The sequence below is a fragment of the Ammodytes marinus genome (assembly GCF_949987685.1).
Source record: "Ammodytes marinus genome assembly, chromosome: 1".
In the NCBI taxonomy this organism is placed as follows: Eukaryota; Metazoa; Chordata; class Actinopteri; order Uranoscopiformes; family Ammodytidae; genus Ammodytes; species Ammodytes marinus.
Window position 1 is genome coordinate 11119702 of NC_137230.1, and position 23180 is coordinate 11142881.

Sequence of the window (23180 nt, forward strand, 5' to 3'; positions counted from 1 at the left end):
GCTGAGGGGGGACACAACCCCTCACATCTTCCTGACGAGAGGGCCAGCTACCACCCCAGGCCAGCTGTTCTACTGACAGAGAAGACAGGGAGTCAGCTCTGACTCAACATTGTCATCATCATCATCATCATCATCATCATCATCATCGGGCCTAGTGGACTCTATTTGATCAACCTCAGCTGCTATACAGTACAGAGAGAGAGAGGAAAAGGTGGCAGAGTGTGCGTGGCTCTTCCCATCAAGGCAGCGGGATATTGTGACAGATGTGGCATCTCCCGTGAACTCAAATCGAAGCAAAGGCGTAAAAAGAAGGACCTGCTGCCGCGGAGCTTATTGTGGGTTGTGCACCTGTGATACTCTCCGGTGCAAAGTATCAAACGCACACACACACACACACACGCACGCACACAGTCAGCCGCACATGTCCCGCAGACCTGAATAAATTGCATTGTGTACTGTAAAAGCTCTCGGCCCCCGCAGTCAACATCGCTGCGTGTAACATATTTCAGTTATCATCATCTTTCAACTTTCTCGCTCTCCCTCCACAAACCTCCCCAGGAGAGGAGTCAGTGCTGTGTTTTTTCCACACATACGTTCCGCACTTCACCCCCCCTCCCCTCCTCTCTCTCTCTCCACCTTCGTCTATTCTCTCGTTCCCTCTGTGATGTACTATGCTGGGTTGTGGTTGCCTAATTAGCACTCCAAGTGCTCTGCATGGGCACTGACTCCCGAGCGACTCCACCGCACACATGCACACACACACACACACACACACAGACACAGAGGCAGACTAGAACATCACCCACTTGACTTTCCATAGCAGGGTCTGGTTGCTGAGAGTTGCCCTGATGCAATCTTGTAATTGGTATAATGGCCGTGCGTTCCTCCTGCCTGTACGTGTGTGTGCGTGTCTGAATGTGTGTCTGTGGTACGGTGTGGTGACTGAACCTCTTTCCTCTGGGTGAGCAGGAGTCAACAACCGGTCGTCACCATGGACACACATCTCTGAGTGTAGCATCAGCCAAAAAGACAATGGAGCTAATTGGCCACAGAGCAGACACCAACAGTGTCCTAAAAATCCTTTAGGTATTTGACCAGTTATGTATTGAGCAGAGGTAAGAATGGCTCATTTTTTTAGAGTAAGATTGAAATTAGTTTTAGCATTTCCACTGTTTGGTGCTTAACTGGACTGAAGCAGGCCCACGATGAAATGCTCTGTGCTGACATAGGAATGATCCATTCTTTCAACAATGCAAATCCTCATGACTTCCCCACCAGTCTGCCCAAGAAATAGCAACGAATCAAGTGAAGAGGCCATTAAAAGATCATGCGCCACTCCCAATGAGTGGAGTTCTCCAAAACGCGTAGATTCCATTTTTTTTTATTTGTATAGCTCAGCTCTCTATGTCAATGGAATGCAATAGCTTTCATGTGAAATATGATCTCCCTGTGTATATACATGGCATCTATTCACAGAGTTACGGTTCATTTAGTCGGTCTGCGACAGTACAAAGCGGAAAGTCGTATTAAGTCGATGTGAAACTGAGATAGGGAACGACATGTATGGAAGATGTGACATGAGATAAGAGGCCAAAAGGGATTACTCTTTAGCAATGCAAATAGCAGACAGATAAAAAAAAAAACTAGTGGCCTACACAGACAAAAGCACGCAAGCTATAGTCTGCACCATGAGCTGATTAAAATACTTGGCCACAAAACCCACTTCACTTCATTTGGCACATATCTGACCTTGCTCTCAAAACACACGTCACTGACATATACCAACCCACCCAACACATAAAGCATGGTATCTAAAAGACAGACAGACAGACAGACAGACAGACAGACAGACAGACAGACGGAGGAAGAGGCGAAACTGGCAGACATGTTGAGGAGAGGCAGAAGTAGACACAGTCAAGAGGGGGGAAAGAGAGATGCTGATGTGATAGTAGTAGAAAAGGCCTTTGTTGAAGAGTAGCCTTTAGCACAATGCTGGGTTATCCTGTGACAGTGTGACTGCACACAGGCAACACGGATACACACAGACACTGTATGATACGTGCACAGACACACACACACAGTCACACACACACATACCAGAAAAAAATGCTGAATGAAAGAGGCTCTATTTGGTAAGGGCAATAGTCAAGTACGGTCTGTATTGAGTGTGTGTATGACTCGCTTATCTACTGCTCTCATGTTGCCTGTGTTGTGTTTGTTTGGCCAATGCTTATCAGGCCCCGGGGTATGACAACGGCAGCAGCAGCAAACATCAGCTACACAAACACACACACACGTGCGCGCACGTACACACACACATGTAATCTTAAGATATCTAGAACGTGGTTCGGTCTGGTGAATGTAGCAAGACTGACTGTGTGAATGAAAAATGTCCCCCCACACCCCTCACATACCACCCCCCTCTCCCCATCCACAAATTCCTCTGGGATAATTCAATCCTTGCAGAAGATTGAGAATACAAACAAAAGTTTACAATTGTGAAAAAGGGTTTTTTCACTGCCTGGTAATTACTCCACCGCTGAGCCCTGCTGTCTAAATGAAATCACACTGAACACAGAAGCAGCGTGTGCCTCCAATGCAGTACAGAGAGCGGGGTCCTGAGGCAGGGGATTTGCCAACATAAAGACACAGCAGCATGTATGACTCTGCCTATAACTCAACAGGCATCCATAGTGATTCAATTTAAATGGCACAACAAGGCACCATTATAGTACACTCTTTTAAAGTATTGCAAGTAAAAAATCTGAAGAAAAAAAAATTGGGCAATGGGGCAAATCAGGTGACTAGGCAGGCACCTGTTAAAATAACATCTGCCTGCCTGCCACACCCATACCCATACACACACACACACACCCAGGGATGAAGCTATGACAGTGAACAAGGAAGAAACAAGAGACTATTGACAGAAACAACCACATTCCATGAACCACAGTGACCCGGTCAGTCTAGGTGCAATACAAAGCGTTGATCTATAACCGTTGTTTCTGCTTATCTACCAGTGAGAGTAAAAGATAACGCTAAAGATTGTAAGCCCTGTGAGAAGTCAAGAGCATGCAAATTGGGACAACCCCTCATTACACTAAGGGCTCATGAGTTTACAAATTGGGGCCAAGATTCTCATTTAAACTCTGTTCTAAGAAAGGCACCAGCTCACGTGTCAACAACAGCAGCAGGTGTATGGGAGCTAAAGCTGTAATGCAATTTTTAAAGCATGCCTTTTGTTCAGGTCAGCCCTGGTTTAACATTACCCGTATAGACTTCTCCACGCTGTTATGAGAGATCGGCCCACCGTTTCGTGTTTGACACGTGCAATTAATCAATCTCGCCACTAATGTATGTGTCACTGTGTTTGTGTGCGCGTGTTTGCAGTCTTTGTGACAAGCAAATGAGCAGCACCACACCCTTAATAACAGCCCCCACTCAACCACCAGGTGCTGACAAAATTAAGTGTTGTTTAACGGCTTGCAATGCTGGGTGACACAGGGACATGTGTCTTCACACACACACACACACACACACACACACAGGGCCATCTTACGGAGCAGGTTAGGCTTGCTCTCACACACGGAGAGTAAACACACGCAGGCAGGTACGCAGGCACACACGTGCGCACACACACGCAGTGATAAGTAGCTTTATCAGTGAAATATGGAGCACAAAGCAGTAGGCAAGAGAACAAGTGTTTTTTTAGTTCTCTCTGGCACAACCTCCACCTCTTGCTGTGAGTCTGTCTGTGTGTCCATCCAAGTGTCCCTTGCTCCACATAAATACTTTATGACCTGTTTGTTCAGCTGGCTTCACCGGTCATCACATTTACAGCTTGGCTTTACTACCACTTCTTACACACAGTAGGGGATGCTTAAGACACCCACAATCACTCACACTCTCTCCATCGCAAAGCCTTCAAACAGGCATACCCACTTCCACATAGTGACACAAGATGAGAGAGAAAGAGAGGAGAAGAGGGAGGGAGAAAAGGGGTAAAAGAGACAGAGGAAAAGCTTGATTTCCTAAACATCCTCCAGTGGTTTCTCTCTTCCGTCACACACACACACAGGCAGACCACACAGCAAACCCTGCCCTTCGGCCGACACACACACACGCACGCACACACACACACACACACCACGAGAGCGTTGCGTGCATCCACATTTTCATACCAATCTCAGTGTCAATGTCGTAATGCTATAGTCAAATCCCAGGCCTGGCCCTTAGTCAAACACATTTCCATTCTCTCTAATAGGGAACTATGTAAACCCCTATGCAAAAGGTGTCTCTTCAGTCTGTGCTATCCAAAGCCATCAATGGAAAAGGCTGCTGATAAGGAAATGCAAAGTGGGTCACCTTTAACTCCAGCGGCTCCTTGTGTAAACAGTATGGGGAGCTGCTTGGGACTCTCCTAATCACTCTCTAAACAGAGCCAGGTGCTGTAGCCACAGACAAACTGTCACCAACACTCTCTGCTTCCACACAGCTGCCGTCAACCCCCCCCCCCCCCCCAGACACACGCTAGCACTGCAGGCTACCGCAGTGTGACAAACAGCACAACCACACCTGAAAGCATGCCAACCAAAGTCACTATAGGTGCCATCAGGTAAAGATGGCTTCGGCAACTTTTGAAATGGCAAGATCACAAGCCGAGAAATTCTGTTCCTCCCGAGCACGATTTGCATAAGTAATCTCACAGTCTTTATCATGTGCTGAACCAGACACATGTTAAGTCTCCGACACGGGAGGGTTAATCCACTCTAAGGTTAGATAAGTCGCAGGTTTTTGAAGTACTTCTGACAACTTGGTTTTGTTTGTTCCCCTTCCTTAAGTTTGTCTCAGTAAATAGGACTTGACTGGCAAAACTTTTTTTTTTCTCTTCGGGAAATGTGGGAGACCTTACTGCTACTGTGAAAGCCGGAGTTTTTATGTGTTTTGCAAAGACACGCACACACAGGTCAAGATGATTCTGAATCCGTGGGAAATGTTTGCAGCGTTTATAATCAACTTGAATCAAAATTGAAACACGTGTCACAGCAAATTATAGAAGAGTCCGCCATTAGCCGCTGCTTGTTCTCTTAAACAGTGCCAGGCAAAGTGGGTGTCTGTCTGGTAAGGTAACGTTCTAAGCCACATAGAAGTTGTGTTGTGGTTTACAATAGGAATGCAAGCTACTACTTATTGCTAACGATATTCCCATTAGACCATATAGTATACAGTGGTGTATGGCTGTTGACAAAAGGTCATAGTGTGAACACACAGCGTAGCACAATACACTTAATAATAGATCCACACAGAGATATCAGCTTAAGCTTCCTTGGAAATGCTAAGGGCGGACTACCAACTGTGGTTAAAACAACAGGTACATTTGTGACTGCTCCACCCTAATTATGAATACTGCATCACACTTCCTACAACTTAAATGTGTTCAGCAAAGGATGCTGGGAAATGCTGCTGGCTTCTTTCTGGTGTAGTTCCTTTTTGGCTCATGAGCTACATTTTCAGTAGGAAAAGTCAGTGAATAGTACACAAACGCCAAAGCATCCAGACTGTACATATCCATGTCTCCGTGAACCAAAGTTCACTATAATTCGAGCGCACAGTTTCTGTTAAAAAAAAAAGTAATAACCATTGCTGTGATTTTGACCCCTGATACCTTTCATTTTCCACCCATGCCATGAGTCGAGATTGTGTGACTTGCTCCAAACATGCTCACCGTTCTGCTCCACCGACTTGGTTAAACGTTATATTAGTCATTTTGCAATAACACATTCGGCTTACCCCGTTATGGGAAGACTTGAAATTGTGAAGGCCCTGGTTATAAACTAAGAAACCAAGGAGATCCCACACGATCAAAACAAGACTTACAATAGTGCTAAATGTGATAAATGTAGGCCTATTGGGAGCTCTGTTTAAAACAAATGTGGTATCAATTTAAAGGAAAGGGCCCCAGATCAAAATTATACCCAAGATGAGAAGCTGTTGCTTTCACTCTTTAATTGACTGAAAGGTTTTGTAAAAGAAAAAACTCAACAGACTGCCATAGCTTTTTCTATTCTCTTAATGTTTTTGAAGAAACCAAATTGTTGGTTAAGAATGATGAAAGGCGCTGATCAGAGATTTAGCAGTGACAATTGTCTGATATAAGCGGATTAAATGGCAGTTTGAGTGTGTGTTCATTTCCTGTATGAAAGTGATAATAACACAGTGGTCACATAGGCTGCCATCAGAAGGAAAGTTGGTTCAAGCCTCACTTCAACCACAAAGAAAAAAAAAAAGTAAATCCCTAATGCAAGAAGAAAGCCCTCTGAGACCTACCATACAATACATATGTTATTGTTTCCAAAATGGCATGTTTTGAAACATGATCAGTGATCACACCTTCAACAACAGACACTTGGTCAAATGGGCCTCCTTGGTGAGATAATCCTTCAAAATATGAAGTGCATTTTATAATCAGAATTATTAAAAAAATATTGTCCATTAAAAAATGTCTATGATACTTCATGTTTCTTATTCCATACGGTAAAAGAGTATTTGAAAGTTTAACTACATACGTGACATAACAATGCTATTTCACATTGTAGTCCAGTGTCAACTACCCACATGAACTGTGTGTGTGTTCCCTCATTAATTTATAATGTTCCCATTAGAGTGTATTTGTTTCTGATCTTGGCCTTGCCTGCTGTCAGACATTTCAGGGTCTGGGTGTGTGACAAACCCAGCTGTAAATCCATGTTAGTTACAGCAAGACATGTTGGATTATTAAGGCCCTATACCCCAGCTATGCCAAAAATGACAGCACCCATCTATATATGTTACATCATGACAGACATATGCCTGTGTAATAAATGACCTGTCTCCAGCACCAGTCTGTAGCTCTTCTCCAGCTGCCATGCTCTTGCAGTTATGGCTCACCTTATCAGCAGCAGCTAAAACACACAAGGAGGCTCCTTATGGCTGCAGATAAACCAGTGCTCGGTAAAGCCTGTTGCTGCGCCGTGGCTGTGTTTGTAGAGGTGTGCGATGAGCGCGTTGAGTGATGGGTGTTTGTGTGCGTGTGTGTGTGTGTTCCCCACAGAAGCCAGCAGCTGTCGCGCGCGCCTACAGTTCAAGAGAAGTGAAGGAGCGCGTGGGAAGTGATTCAACACGGTCCACCTGCCACGCGCACGCGTACTCAGGGTCAGATAATTCACCCCCACTGCCACCAGAGCACCAAATGGTCAACATGTGTCACTACTATCGCAGTCACGGGCGCGTTGACTCAAAGAGAAATCCCTCATGCAAAGACAGGACCAGCCCAAGACCAGACCAGACGCTCTCCAATCATTTTAAAAGGAGCCAACATGACTGGAGATTACTTATTACCAACCAAGTAAAGACAATAGCATACTCTTTTGTTTCTTATTAATGCTATTAAAGGGCCCACAGTGAGCGTGAGATACGGAGAATCCCTCTGAGCTGTGTTTTACATAATAATCACAACAGCGAGACGGTAACAATGTTACAAGAAGTTAATTTGAGGGGGTGGGGGTCGCCCGCTACTCCTTTCAGTCCTTGAGGGCAAATGCAAAGCGAAAACACCCGCTTGTCTGAACATTCTAAACAAAACGGCACACGAACACAAAATTATAAAACAAAACAATAAATAAAAGCTTAAGTCGCCAGCTGAACGCACCGGAGTGTCTCTTTCTGTTGCCCTCAGACTCTAGCTTATCTCTCGTCTTCCTTGTCTCTCTTTAACACTAAACATTCGCACGCGCGCACACCCCGCGTGCGCAGCCTAGACACAAGGGCTCGGCGGGACCGACCTTCGAGAAAAAAAAATCACCCGTTTCCTCGATATCGTAATGACTTCCTCAACAATACCCCGTCGCCGTATGCTTGCTCGTCGCTCGTTAACATAAACAACCTCCGGGTTTGAAAACAGAAATGTACACACACACAATCACTCACCGCAAACAAGTATGGGCTTATTCCAGTGTTCATAAATGAGTCAAATATGTCTCCCTCCGTTAGCGGTGAAAGCGCGGGTCCATCCCCTCCGTCGATAACAGAGACTCGGACACTTTTTTGTTGTCACGCAGGAAAGCTCCGACGCCTAGCGAGGAGCAAAGCGTCCGGGAGTGGAGAGAGAGTGGCGGCCGGCTGCTGCTGCTGCTGCTGGGAGCCGGGAGGTGGGGCTTCCTATCCGGGCGGGGGGAAGGACAGACAGACAGGCAGGCAGACAGGCCTGAGGGGGGGCGGGGGGTAGCCGAGAAAGCACCTGCTCCCCCCACGGTCACGCCTCCTCCACTTCACACAGCGTTGACCCCGCATTGCCCCCCCCCCCCCATAGGATAAAGAATGTCCATCCCCAACCGTACAGGATTGAGAGAGTCACTTCCTGTTCATTAAAAATTACCACAAATATATGACTAATGTATTACTAAGATTAATATGAAAGGAGACATGGATAGCCTCTCATTACCCTGTAATCCAATAATAACAATGATAATTATAAAAAAAATAATAGCCTATTAATAGTAATAGGCCTCATAATAAAAAATAATAATAGGCTAAACAGTAACCTTTTTGTAAAGCACCATTCAAAACAAAGTAGAATAGGCTATTTAAAGTTAAAATATTAAATTAAAAACATTAAAGGTAACTGGCTGTGTTGCATTTCTGTGTTTACACACATAATGCCTTATTAGAGTGCTTGTTTGATCAAAAACAAATGTTTACATGGATGGCTTGTTGCAGGCAATGCAATGATCTGAACATTGATTCCACGGTCAATGACTGATTGACAAATTAATTGATTAACACATGTTCTGCAGTTGTCACGCTACCATACAAAATGCAAGACAGACTATAAAGGTGTCCTAATAAAGTCATATGAACAGCTATCTATTATCTGCACCAGGCTTATGCTCAAATTAGTTAGAAATACCCAGCAGATATCCCTTTTGTTTTGATAATTACCAACATTTCACTACCACAATGGACACGGTATGGTTCATAAAAAATTAGGGAGTAATTCCACCAAGTGTCCACAAGGGGACAGCCACCCACCAAAATCACAGAGAGAGAGAGAGAGAGAGAGAGAGAGAGAGAGAGAGAGAGAGAGAGAGAGAGAGAGAGAGAGAGAGAGAGAGAGAGAGAGAGAGAGAGAGAGAGAGAGAGAAGCCTCCGCCTGACAACCTCTACCCCTGTCTGGCTTATCAATGGTTTTACTGTGGATTAGATCCCAGCCACTGCACAGGCTGCACAATCAAAGCCATACTTGTAAGCAGCTAAAGACAGGGTGTTTCTCCGAAAGCCACGGATGAAAATAAGGATTAAGCAGGTGATGGCTTGGGAGGAAGTGGGATGATGAGGCCCCTTTTTTTCACATTGTGCTGTACACTGCTAATTGCTGCGATTCACTGGATCAAATGTAACCTAATTACGACTTGTGTGTGTCTCCCTTAACCGTGCTAACCGAAGACCCAGCGCAGAGAGACAAACCCTACCCAGTGGCAAACAGTGCGAGGTGATGCCTGCCTCCCTGCCTGCCTGCCTACCTGCCTGCCTGTCTTGTCTTTCATCCAAGTGATAGTCTGTCCCTCACCTCTACTTGACCTGCGAGAGAAAGCAGGTAGACAAGGTATCTGACTAATGACTGCAGCTCTGAGGCCTCAGCCTTTGATGCCTGCTGTCTTTTCACTTTTCACCCCTTAAGGACAGCTCTCTTAGACATCAAGAGAGCCCCCTTCTGTTCCATATGTCAAATAATCATTTTAAGTCATATGGGTATTAACATTTCTCAGTTGACTAAAGGATAATTGGAGTCAATTAGTCATTTCTTTAATGCTATTCTCTATCGCAGATCACTAATACGTCATTAGTCTGTAGTAATGTCTGGTGATTAGTCATTGCTATTAGGGACAAGTCATTACCAGAATATGTTAGTCACATCTCTGGCACCGCAATATACTATTCAAAAGTATGATTCACATTCTTCAATAAGATCCCTCAGCGTGACTGCATTCATCTATGGTGGGACAGAAATAGCCTAATGCATAAACATTATTTTACAAAAAAATCAACTAGTGAAATCGTAAAATATAAATATAATTTTGTTTTTTCAGGGGCGGCACTACTAGAGAAAGACACACACACACACACACGCACACACGCGCACACACACACACACACACACGCACACTCACACACACACACACACACACACACACACACACACACACACACACACACACACACACACACACACACACACACACACACACACACACACCCCAATATGTACAGCAGGTGCTCAAAAAGACATGATTGCACACTAACACATATTGCGCCTAGCTCCTAGACTCTCACTAATGACAACAAAGAATCTGCTTTCAGCACTAAAAGTGTAATTAAAATATAGCCTGAAGAGTCTGAAAACAGTTTTGAAATACTCGCCCCATTTGGAAGCTCCACAGAGTGGTTAAACATTTATGTTTTGCGCACACACGCTTTCACAAAACACACATTTGCATTGTGAATCCCCCTTAATGAGCCTTTGCCTGATTACTATTCCTCCTCTCAAACATACAGTAAGGTGCACTATACTGTACAACTATGGGAGGCTGAAGGATATTCCTCTCCTTTACCACCTATCCCTCTTTCACCAGCCCTATACTTACCTCCTCCACATTCTCTCACCCCCCTCCCACCCCACCCCCCACACACACACACACACATTTTCAGCATCCTTCATTGATTTGACTGCTCGCCATTTCACAACCCCGTTTCTAACATTGCCTCCTTCTAGTCCTTATCTCTGCAGCCTTAACTTCCCTATGCACCATCTCTCTCTCTCTCTCTCTTCCGCTCCTTCCCTCCCTCTCTCTCTCTCAGCAGCGGACCTGGCCTTAGGCATCGTTAGCTTAATTTAATAAAGGGGCTTAAGCTTTTGAGAGGCTTTTGAAGGATCTGACTGCTGCTACATTCATTACAATCTATCAGCCACTAGAGACACAGCCTCGTTGGATGGCTGAGAAAGAGAGCGAGAGTGTGTGTAGCTATATATGTGTGTGTGTGTGTGTGTGTGTGTGTGTATGTTGGTCGACAATGGTGCTATAATTATTCAAGCTGCCTTGGAGGCACACACTTTGTGAACCCTCAACTCACTCCTGATTTACATGGTGAAATGCTGTGCAGTGCAGTGTTGCTTGTGCAGCGGATGAGGGTGTCAATAATATTATATTTGTGTGTGTCAGCATAAACAGAAGCATATTGGTGGTGGATGGGAAGGGTAGTCTGGTGGAGGAATTGCCCAGCAGTGTGAAAGCATGCACGCACGCTTTCCTGTCCCCGGGCCATCTAAAAAGAATGCTGTTTCCTCCACCTTTTTGAACTCCCTAGCTCCTCTCAAAGACAAATGGCAAAATCTCCCCCCACCTCATGCCTCTCTAGCATTATGTGGATGGCGAGTGGCAGCACTCTATGACTTCGCCAGGAGACACACTCAGTGAGGATGAGTTAGAAAAGACTTGAGCCCCCTTTGTGGACATCCTACCAGGGCCCCCCTTCTTACTCTGAGCCTTCTATTATAGACTGCATGTGCCTCCCATACCTCCATCTGTTTGCAACACCTCAGCGAACCAGCAATCCAAGCAGGTACAGAATATATCCACGTCGTGCGGGCATATGTGCGTGTTTGAGTGACAGCTGGAGGATATATGCCGTGCCTCTGGGGTTTGTGTTCCACATCATTCGCGGGCAGAAATTAAATTAAGGCGATGGAGGTAATTAACATGCAGATCAGATGCCACACAGAAGACAGAGGGGCCCACGCAAAGTGACAGGTTAAGCATGACAGGGAAAGAGGGATGGATGATAAGACAGAGTGAGGAAAAAAGGAAGAAATGACAAGGAAGAGTGATGCTCTGCACTGTTATATATGTTCCGCTGACTGACCTGCTTTTTATCATTGCGTTAGCGGCGCACAGCTGTGGCAGTATACATCTAGAAAGAATGCACCGAACGGCCGTCGATGATTATTTTCATCACCAATTAATCACACTATCATTTCTTCAATTAACTGCTTAATTGTTTGGCTTCTAAAATGGCTAACCAATAGCAAACTAAAAGAAACCTTTACTAAGATTTTAATTCTAAATCATAATTAAAAAAAACAAGATTAAAAGCAAGCAAGATGTCTTTATTCATGAGGATATGGCCAGAAAAGGTCAAATTTTACAATTAAATAATTTATATAGGCTACAATATTCCCAGAATATAATTTATTTTTGTGAAGCTTCAAGTATTCTGTAGTGTAATGTAATGCATAACCTTCAATGATGAGCACACCATTATTAACTATTACCCGTAGCTCAGTCCTCCAAATATAACACTGCAATACATGATTGGGATATCTTCCCACAATAAGACCTCATTCTTGAAACAAAAGACAGGAGAGAAATGCCTTTGCCACAGGGTTCGTTGAAGGCAACATTTCATTTAAAAATAAATGTGACTTTTGGAATCTAGAATTCTTGGTCTTTTTTAGACCATATGTTCATATTACAGCAGCACCAACTTAAAACATGCTTGAATGACCCTTTAACCCACACCCCACAAGATACTTTCTATCTTATACTGACAGCCACACAGGACCAATCACAACGCACCATTCAGCCAATTAGCATGCCCTTAGACCTGTGTGTGTTTGAAATAGACTTTAAAGCGGGCCGATGAGGGTTGCACTGTTATCCCTTTCATATTTCATATATAAATTGCCACATAACAAAACATGTAAGCAATACCAAGTAGGAAAAGAATATTTAAGGATGAAACATGGGTAAAATAGGTCTGTTGATGGAGCGTGTTTGACTGTGCTGCTCCCTCCTCTCTATCCTTCTCCTGCTATAGCAGAGTGTGGGTGTGCGTGAGCAACAGGGGAGTGTGGTGAGGCCTATTAACAGCCCTAGTGGTAATAGGCAAGGGGAGCCAGGATGTGTCTGAGCCACTGACCTGCCCATTAGCTCTTTCCACTCCGCTAAACCCTCACATCGATCACCCAGCCACACATCATTGATCTGGAAAACCAGGCACGAGCGAACTACTTAGACATGCCCTCCGTCTCTCACGCCTCTCACTGTTGTGAGCGTGTGTGTGTGTGTGTGTGTGTGTGTGTGTGTGTGTGTGGAGGGGGGGGGGGGGGACAGAAAGAAAGAGGATGTGTGTGTCTGAATGTGTCTGTCTGTGTGTGTGTGTGTGTGTGTGTGTGTGTGTGTGTGTGTGTGTGTGTGTGTGTGTGTGTGTGTGTGTGTGTGTGTGTGTAGTGAGTGTGTGTGTGTGTGTGTGTGTGTGTGTGTGTGTGTTAGTGAGTGTGTGTGTGTGTGTGTGGAAGAAGGGGGATGGTAAATGTGTGTAGTGTAACTCCGTGTGCAACAGAGCCTGTGTGCTCTCTTGTGTGTGTACTACTGTGTTTCATCTTTGTGAACGTCAAGACAGGCCCCAGGGTGTGAGTGGACCCACGCAACCACTGACACCCTTCATTACACATAAAGGGCCAAGGAATTTAAAAAGCCTGCTGTTGTATCATTGCTCCCATTATTCAAATGTATTCCACCTTGCCAACCTCTTCTGCTGTGACATAATTAACAATGTACACTCCTCTATTAGCCACACCGGCGGCAGCTAATTGTTAGCTGTCAGCGTGAATGTTGAGCGCACACGGACACCCTTAACCCTCTCCCTGCACTTTGCCAATGCGAATGCACACACACGCACAGATGAGCACAATATGGATACATACTACTCACACAGCTGCATGCATACGCACTTCTACACTCACTGTACAACGCTTTCAAATTCCATACATTGACCTGGATGCGGGTCCTGCTCTAACTGCAGCAGCCGTAAATTAAAGGTGGAGTCAACGATTCTGGATAACGGCCTTTTGTCAAAATCAGTGAATATCTCCTCACAATCCCATACCTGTCCATACTATGTGTGTGCTAAAACAAATCTGATGTTAATACACAGCCTTTAGGATCTGTTAACTGGTATGTAAACAAAGGTTATCTAAACAAATGGGCCAATCATAGCTAATAAAATGCCCCTTTTATTACAGAGCCTAGGCTGTGTTTTAACAGGAATTCTTTTCAGCGCACACACACAGGTAGCGGATGGAGAGGAGATATTGTACGTAAAAAGCAAATACTCCGAAGCACCTTTAAATTCAGGAAATGTTCCTTCTAACACACAGCACGGACATCACTGGCGCTAGAGCACTGTACATTGCCATACAACAGTTGTATGGCAATAAACAGATGAGAAGCTGTTAGTTTCGAATCCCTTTTTTTGAACAAGCACTTGGACGTGTCACTGATTTTCAAAGTAAGCTCCGATAACTCCTGTCCTCAAGGTTTCAAGGTGGAGTTTTACATCATTTGAGAGGGACTTGAATGACAAAGGACAGACACAACTATAAAACATAACCCATGAAAAAATACTGGGTCTTTCCTGTTATCCCCCTCTCACACACACTCACTTCATCCATCCTATCACACAAGCACATGCACACACACCCACACACCCACCCCGCACACACACACACACACGCACGGACGGACGCACGCACGCACACACACATACCCTCAGACAGATGGCACAGGGACGGTGATAGCCAAACCAATCATTTACCTAATTATGACTTACCACTTAACAGCATAATCTCCCCACGCAATTTTAAGGGTATTAAAATAGGGGTGATTAAGGGGGTTATGCAAATCTAAACAAAATGATTTCGCTCGCAAATAGAGTTAACAGGGGCAATCCGGCCTGCCCACTCAACCGGTCCGCAATGAACACTCCTAACACACACACACACACACACACACACACACACACACACACACACACACACACACACACACACACACACACACACACACACACACACACACACACACACACACACACACACACACACACACACACACACACACACACACACACACACACACACACACACACACACACACACGCTGCTATGTTATTAAAGTGCTGTTATGCTAGTGACAGGCACGTCAACAAATGTACGTCCTGATAGAGTGATAAATCCATAGGAAATTGAGAGATGGAGCGAGGGAGGGAGGGAGGCTGGGAGGGAGGGAGAGATGCATCAGCCGCCAATGTGAGTTCAAGCCCATGCTAATAGGGTAATTGCATTGATTTCCATTCAGCTGCACTCTCTGATGTTATTTACAGCATTTAGCCCAACAAACAAGGCCTTTCTCTCTTCCCCCAGCTTGCTTTTAACCAGCCGTGACTTGCTGTCAACCCCTTGCCCTTTTTTTTCTCTAGCCTCTGCACCCTTTCAACCTTTCCACAACTGACAAAACAGATAAATACATTATTAGGCTATTAAAAGCAGTTACGCTTACACATCCCTCCACCCCCCTCCCACCTATTTCATTCCGGTTTTGCAGGCAGTCCCTCCCTCTCTCTCTCTCTCTCTCTCTCTCTCTCTCTCTCTCTCTTTCTCTACTCCTCTCAGGCCTGTTGGCATTGGGCACTGAGCTGCCTTTGAAGTGGCCTTGTTTATTCAATCAGTCTGAGCGTGTGTGTGTGTGTGTGTGTGTGTGTGTGTGTGTGTGTGTGTGTGTGTGTGTGTGTGTGTGGTGGGGGAGGAGGGCTGGGGAGTGCTTTGTTTAGGTGGACCAAATGTCAGGGCCTTATAAGTGTTTTGGCCAAATGATGCTCTTCATTAAAGGTGTTGTGCTACGTGGTATAGAGGCCAAAGTGCACCTCCTCAAACAGTTGGGGGCAATGTGGCATAATGTAAGAGAGAAGGAAAAGACTGTTTGTGTTAGTGTGTGTTGAAAGTGAAGAAGAACAAGTTGAAGAAACGCCAATGTTCTTTTCACCACTGACATCGCATTTCATATGCAAATCCTGTGCTTGCTTTGCAATAACTGTTAATCTCTCTCACTGAGGAAAAAAAAGAAGAGATTGTAAAAAGTATGACTTCAAGTATATACCAAGATGGCCGGCACTGCATCTGATAATGCCTGAAACGTCTGTCTGCCATGTGGCACTGCTATGACAGCCAACGAGTCAAATCCAATCAGTCTTCTCTCACCTGTTTGTCTCACAACAATAGGCTACATGAGAAAGAGAGATAGAGAGAGAAAGATAAAGAGATATATATAGAGAGAGGGAGAGAGATATAGAAAGAGAGAGGGAGAGAGAGAGAGCGAGCGTGAGAAAGAGTGTGGCAGTGATTAGCATGCAGCAGACACGGCGTTTAGTATTAGTGCTATATTAATGTGGTGGTCACGTCCAGGACACAGACAGACTGCATTAGACTCATCATCACTCCTCTTGCACACATCAAGGACTCTGCCGAGGCCTGCAACCTAGCACTCTAGTCAGGGAGCAACAGGAGATGTGGCGGATCCCTGTGTGTGTGTGTACACAGGGCAGGAGGGCTGTTCTGTAATGCCTAGCAGAATGTATGAATGTATGAGTGTATACCTATGTCCAAGGGGAAACACATGTGTTCTATGTGCTGTGTTTTGTGAAGACCATCGTCACTTATATGACTCATTTCATTCACATCCAAGGGCTGCGTGGGCGGTATAGTGACTCAGTGTTAACACCGCAGAGACATGTGTGTGTGTGTGTGCAAGCGTGCGTGTCATACGTACACATAAACGGAACATATGCCATTTTATTTTTTATTTTTTTTAACAAAGCACCCTAAAGTACCATCAGTGCCCATAATGCATTTCAATGTCGCCACTCCCTTTGCGAACTAAACCTCTAAATGTAGCAACTTAAGCGCCGTGCTGTAGACAGCTCTCCAAGGTATGGGGAGTATAAATCTGTATTCATGAAAAGCTTGTTGCTTTCACAAAAGGCAGGCAGGAAAGAGAGCTAGGATGTTGTCAGGGATCATCCAGTGAATATGTTGTCTGAGTGTGTTATGGATTCCTTTCTATCGCAGCCTTTTCTCAGTCATTTTCAGGAGGTGATGGTCCAAGGCAGTCGGAAAAAAAAAAAAAAAAAGCTTGTTTAAATCTATTCCCTTTTCCTCCCTCCTTTTCCACCCCCTCGTTTCGATTCATTCAATATACTGTAAATGGCATATTAGCTGCTCGGCGCTCTAGAGCCGCGTCAATGCAACCGTCTTTTTTAGAATTCTGCCCGGCTCTCTTTCTTCCACCTGCGACGAGACATTGAGTTAGGTTGTCTGATAAAAAGAGGTATGCAATTCAAAAGAATATGTGTGGATGTAATTTGCCTATTGTGCTCTACAAAGAGACACAAGGACATACTGTATATAGCAGCCAGCCATCCATCATCAAGGCCCCACTGCATGCTACAAAACCAGGCACGACTTTTACAAGTGAATCACTGCAACTAAAGATTATGATACTACACACACTACACTAGGTATAGGTATTTTTCTTTCCTCACTCTGCCTCCCTCCATTGCCTTTCTTTTTTCCCCCCGGGAGTGCAGCGATATAGCGAGCGCCCTACTGTAAGACGATAAGGGAGGCTAAGGCGCTTCCATCACCACAGAACACACACACACTCAGGAGGGATAAACTATGGACTATACTCCGGATCCTGGATATACAGTACACACACAAACACAAGGAAGCAGATGTTACAAAGCAGAAGCTCTTCATCTCACCGCTAAGCGTGCAGCAGGGGGGAAGGAAGGAGGGAGGGAGGGAGGGAAGGAGGGAAGGAGGGAGGGAGGGAGGGAGGGAAGACGAGGAGAGAATGAAAGGATTTAGGCTTCATCTGCGGATGAACATACCATCTCCTCCTCCCCGTTAGCACAGATTTCCCTCGCCTCCCTTTACCTCTAATTGCCGATTCAGCCTGCTTTTTAGGCTCCGTCAGCCTGCCCCTAAAACACCCACTTATGTCAAGTCTTTGGAAAACTGGGTTACTGATGACTGATGACATGACACATTTGTTAAACTTTCTACATTCCAAAGCAACCTAAGTTATGGCTATAGGAACATAGGGAACCCATTCTTTTATAGCTTTGGTGCATCACTTATGTGGCCCCCATGAGGAATTCTGAGTAATTACAACAACACTGTCAGAGCATCTACATGAGGTATGCCACCTGTGATCGCGCATTCTTTTATACCTTCTGCTGTACGTCCAGGTTTTTTTAGTAGGCCTAGAACAGTAGAATCAACAACTGAAACATTCCTTGGGGCTGTTCTTGGATTTTTTCTAACCTCCTGTGCCAGTGTCAGGGGGCGACACCAGTTTGTTAACGCTGCCATACTGAGAAATATAGAGAGAGCTGATAAGCTTCATTAACTGTGTCAACTGGTTTGACGATGGCTTGAATGTAACGGACATTCATGTACGTATATGAAAAAGTTACGCACTATAAAGCAAGCACACACTTCACACTCCTCTGACACACTTACCCTGCATGCAGATGGTGTGTGTGTGTGTGTGTGTTTAAGGCCGCGAGGGCAATGTAGTGTGTATTTGCCATATGTGTATAAGTGTACGAGTGTGCTTGTCTGTGTGTGTGAGTGCGAGTGCTCGGGGGTCTCACCTAGGGGACGAGAAATTAACACAGGCACCATTTTATTGCGTTCATTTTCATTTTGCCGGTAACAAGACCATCTGCTAACACTGCTGCTCCACACAGGACCAAAAGAGAAAAAAAAAACGAGAGCATTGGGCTACGCTGCAATCTCTCCAACAAGCCCCTATCTTGCTCCTCAGCCCCCACTCAATGCACTCTCTCTCTCTCTCTCTCTCTCTCTCACTCTCTCTCGAACACAGTGAGGGGCAGAGATAACAGCTCAAGGCCATGGTGTTGCTGCCAGCCTTTAAACCTCTCTGCCTCGCTCTCTGTGGTTCTCCTGATGAAAGAGGGGAGGCAGATCAGAGGAAAAACATGGCAGCCAAAAGACTCGCATCCACAGCCAAGGCCAGAGCCAGAGCACAGAGTCACTGCCCTTAACCATTATTCACCTACACTACACACTTGTGGACACACACCCACAACTCCAAAGGCAGGCACGTGCACATGCAAAACACACACAGACACACATAACTCTCTTAATGTACCTTGTAATCCCCCTTAACAAGTTAAGTCTGTATTTGTCAATTAACACCCACATGCAAGTAGAACTGGACTGCAATCCAACGGTGCAATACCTGTTCTGTATTATAGTTTAACTGGCCTTATCCAGATTTTTAACTCTCTTGTGTCTTGTGTATGCATTTTTTATTTACAACGTATTTACACAGTATATGGATGTATACACAAAATATGAAATGCTGCATGTCGGCACTGACGCTCAGATGAACTGACCCGTTTTAGTGTGTGTGTGTGTGTGTGTGTGTGTGCCTGTTTAAGTATACAGATGGGCTCCAGTGGGCTGTTACAAACCTTCTCTGACAGGGACTTAACGAGGGCACTGGCCTTTGGCTCCCGCATCTGTGTCGGTGTCGAGCAGCCAAAACACTCAAACACACCGATTAACAGAGGCTTAAGTGTTTGTAAAATGTATAGCAGTGCCGGTGCATGCAAATTCACTTCAGTTTGTTATACTGTATATAGGATAGGATTTACTTTATTGATCCCCAATGGGGAAACTGGTTTGCCACCATAGTCTGTACAACATACAAAACAGGAATACAGTAACAACATAAAACAAGCATAGTCACAGGGGGAGTGTGGTCCACTACCATAGTAAAAATAGAAGGTTAAAAAAGGGAATAAATAACAATATAACAATACTATGATGTGCAAATGAGCAATGTGCAGTAATACAATCAAATCATATATATGTCCAGTTAACACCGTCCCACATATGTTCTTATGAAAAAAAATCTCCTTGCTTCCCACTGCACGTAATACACCTCTTACTTGACTTTGCCGTGCTTGGAAGTGTTTTTGTTCTGCCTGTTTTTGTTCAGCAAATAATGACAGGAAAAAACGAGAGAGGGGAATTCACTGATCTAATTAGCAGCTAGTTAGCAGCACAACAGTTGAGTCCAATTAGGGGGGGGGGGTGTTGTAGTTAATGTACATGGGAAAGTGTTTAACTGCTATCCTGATTATGGAGGCTGTTTATTTGTTCTCTACCACACACACTCTGAGACACACTTGGTGCATCTGAGAGCTAGATTTAGTCAGACAGGGTAGGAGTCGAGCAAGTTTTTATTTTAGACTTAGGGGAGAAGTTAAGTACTTGTGTGTCTGTGAGTGTGCATTAGTGCATTAGTCTGTTAAGAGGGTTTGGGTGCTGGGGGAATGCAAGGGGGATTGTGTGTGCTTGCTTGTATCCACCTGTGTGTGCGTGTGTGTGTGTGTGTGTGTTTGTGTGTGTGTGTGTGTGTGTGTGTGCGCGTGTGTATGTGTGTATGTGTCTCCTTTGGAAGAGGATACACAGTTGTCTGATACACTTAGACTCCTCATTAATATCCAAAATCTTCACAGAGCATCTCCAGCAGCCCCGAAACTCTGCTTCGCTGCCACATGTCACAAACACACCCCAGCTAACTCTCTGTCTCTCTCTCTGTCTCTCTGTCTCTCTGTCTGTCTCTCTCTCTCTCTCTCTCTCTCTCTGTGCTCCATCTCTCTATGCTCTCTCTCTCTCTTCCTCCCTCTCTCTCTCTCTGCTCCCTTCCTTCTTGGCAGAGTCTCCCCCTGTCGGCAGGTGCACGCTCCGGTGGCAGCCAAAGTGCCAACCTGCCCTCCATATGCTCGCCTCCACACTGCCAGCTTACTGCTGCCACTCCCCACCAGGATTCAGCTGGCCAGCCCTCCCCAAATCTGTTCCCACTATCCCCCCCCCCCCATCCACCCCACAAGTCCTCCCCCACACTCATCAGTATCCACGCCTAGCCTCATCTTCTCCCACACACACACACACACACACACACACACACACACACACACACACACACACACACACACACACACACACCCCTAACCTAAGCCCATCTCGTGCCAGTTCTCCCTCTTGTCCCACACAAAGCAGTTAAAAAACTGTCAGCAGCACCCTCCCTAAGGCTGCACAATATATAACAAATGTTTTATTATCGTGAATGTTGATATTACTGTATACATATCACAAAGACTGCTTGAACTGCAATAAATGATAGCCTATTCAATAGTGAATGGTCTGTGCATTCACGCTCTGTCAATGTCAATATATATTATTTGGCCAATCAGATGAAGCCCTACTGCTCTAGATGCCCCCCCCCCCTCCATGTACAGAATATACTAGTGGCTTAGGTGGTAAATCACATGGATGTGAAAATATACGTGTTAGCCAGCTGGGATCTACATGAAGAACCAGCCAGTGTGTAGCCTATCACCTGCCATTCCCATGCCAATATCTTGAAGGCCACAGAACTCAAACAACTGGGTCAGACTGAGCTGATCTGCTTTGTTACACATGGCCTTAGGGGGTAATACTATGCTATACTAGGCTACCTACTGTCTGGGGTTGGCCGTGAACTCAAAAGCAAAACGGACATCAACACCGTATATTTACGTAGTTGTTTAATTATAATCATCATTGCAATATTCACAATGTCTACCGCACTTCTGTCTTGTTCTACCGTGTCCTCCATCCTCCCTATTTTACCTTTTCCTCTGCATTGCTCTGACCTTCATCCACTGCCCCCTACCCCCCCTAGTTGTCCAGCTCTGTCCTGAGACCTCCCTTGACATGATGTTGAGAGACCGGAGCAGACACTCACATAGCCAGGAGCCAGACCACATCAATCACTACCGGTGTGTGTAGGCGTCAGATCGATGCATCACGCCTTCAACTGTTTTTTTTACTCTGGGATGGAAAACCCACTCCCTGACCAGTGGGGTGTACACTACAGTACCGTTATCATTACCGTTAGCGAGTTACTGCCTTGTCCCCCGTTGGGCGCAGGGCATCAGCGCGTAGTGTGAAAGGAAGTGTGTCCGTATGTGTGTCCACTGTAACCTTGTCCGACCTCTCTGCTGGTACAGTTTCCCCTACAGGCTGTGAAAAGCACCACTCCTATCGAGGCTATGCTCAGACACCAAGCACTGTAGCCAGTAAACACATAAACATGCGAACACAGCGCCCATAGGGCTGGATGTGAGAGTGGATGAGATACAGCAACCAAAACCTCTACCCCCCCCACCCCACCTCTCTTTCATTTTCTTTCTGAGAAAAAAAAAGAGACAGGCGCCCTTTTCTCGAGCACATATTGTTCTCGCGCACGGACAAGCAAACGCAGCGTGTGGAGATTTATACTCAGCCATATAGCCGCGGTGCTCTTTGTTTTGTGGTCGCTCTAAGGCTCCCCCATAAAAAAAAACAGAGTGATGGAGCGGTAATCCCGTTGCCCTCTCCTCATTACTCCTCCTTCTGAGGAAGTCATCTGACCGGCCCGCAGCCATCTATTCAGGTCACAGCCATCATCTATCATCCATCATCCAGTCTCTCTAGCTGTCTCTCTGCCTCACACTCACTCACTCACTCACTCACTCACTCACTCACTTACACACAAACTCGGCGTGTGACACTAATTTTAATAGGATGTTTTAGACCCAGTCACTGATCACTCGCCCCGTGCCAAACCCACTGACTGAAAGCGACTGACAGTAAAGGAGAGAGTCAAGGGAGGGAGCAGAGATATGGAACAGGGGGAAGGAGGAGAGGGACAGCGAGAGAGAGAGGGGGAGGGAAAAAAAGGATAGTGTTCGAGAGAGAGAAAGAGATAGAGAAAGAGAGAGGGGGAGAGAGAGAGAGAGAGAGACCTTGCCTCCAGTCATTTCCAGTCTTTAACAGGATGTGATGAGCTCTCGCCATTCTCCTAATCTGTCTCCCATGATTCATTTCCTCTTCCTGTGTGCCGAGAGGCTGGCAGCTCGGCACCAATCAGGCACACTACTGAGGCACAAAAACAAGCACACACACACACACAGGCACAGGCACACACACACGTACACGCACACACGCACACACACACACACACACACACACACACACGCACGCACGCAAATAAAGTTTAAAAACCAGAGGTTATTGAATCATTACGCCATTGAATGTGGTTATGGGGTGACTGACACAGGTCATTTTTCCAGAAGATAACCTCTGTGACCAATTTCACCTCCCGCTGACACCATAAGGTCATCGG

The 23180-nt window shown here is 45.5% G+C and overlaps 1 protein-coding gene across 4 annotated transcripts in view; it reads right to left on the reverse strand.

The window, feature by feature from the left end:
- The window catches only part of gse1b (Gse1 coiled-coil protein b), a 179795-nt gene that overhangs the window by 36901 nt on the left and 119714 nt on the right, over positions 1 to 23180 (reverse strand). Inside the window, exon 1 of one of the 4 annotated variants that reach the window (XM_080029880.1) lies at positions 7966 to 8105. The exons of 2 other annotated variants lie outside the window; for them this stretch is intronic. The gene's annotated coding sequence lies outside the window, so the exon portion shown is untranslated. Of the gene's footprint in view, positions 1 to 7687; positions 7761 to 7965; positions 8106 to 23180 lie in introns of those variants that run through there. One more of the 4 variants, XM_080029882.1, reaches the window with a different exon arrangement.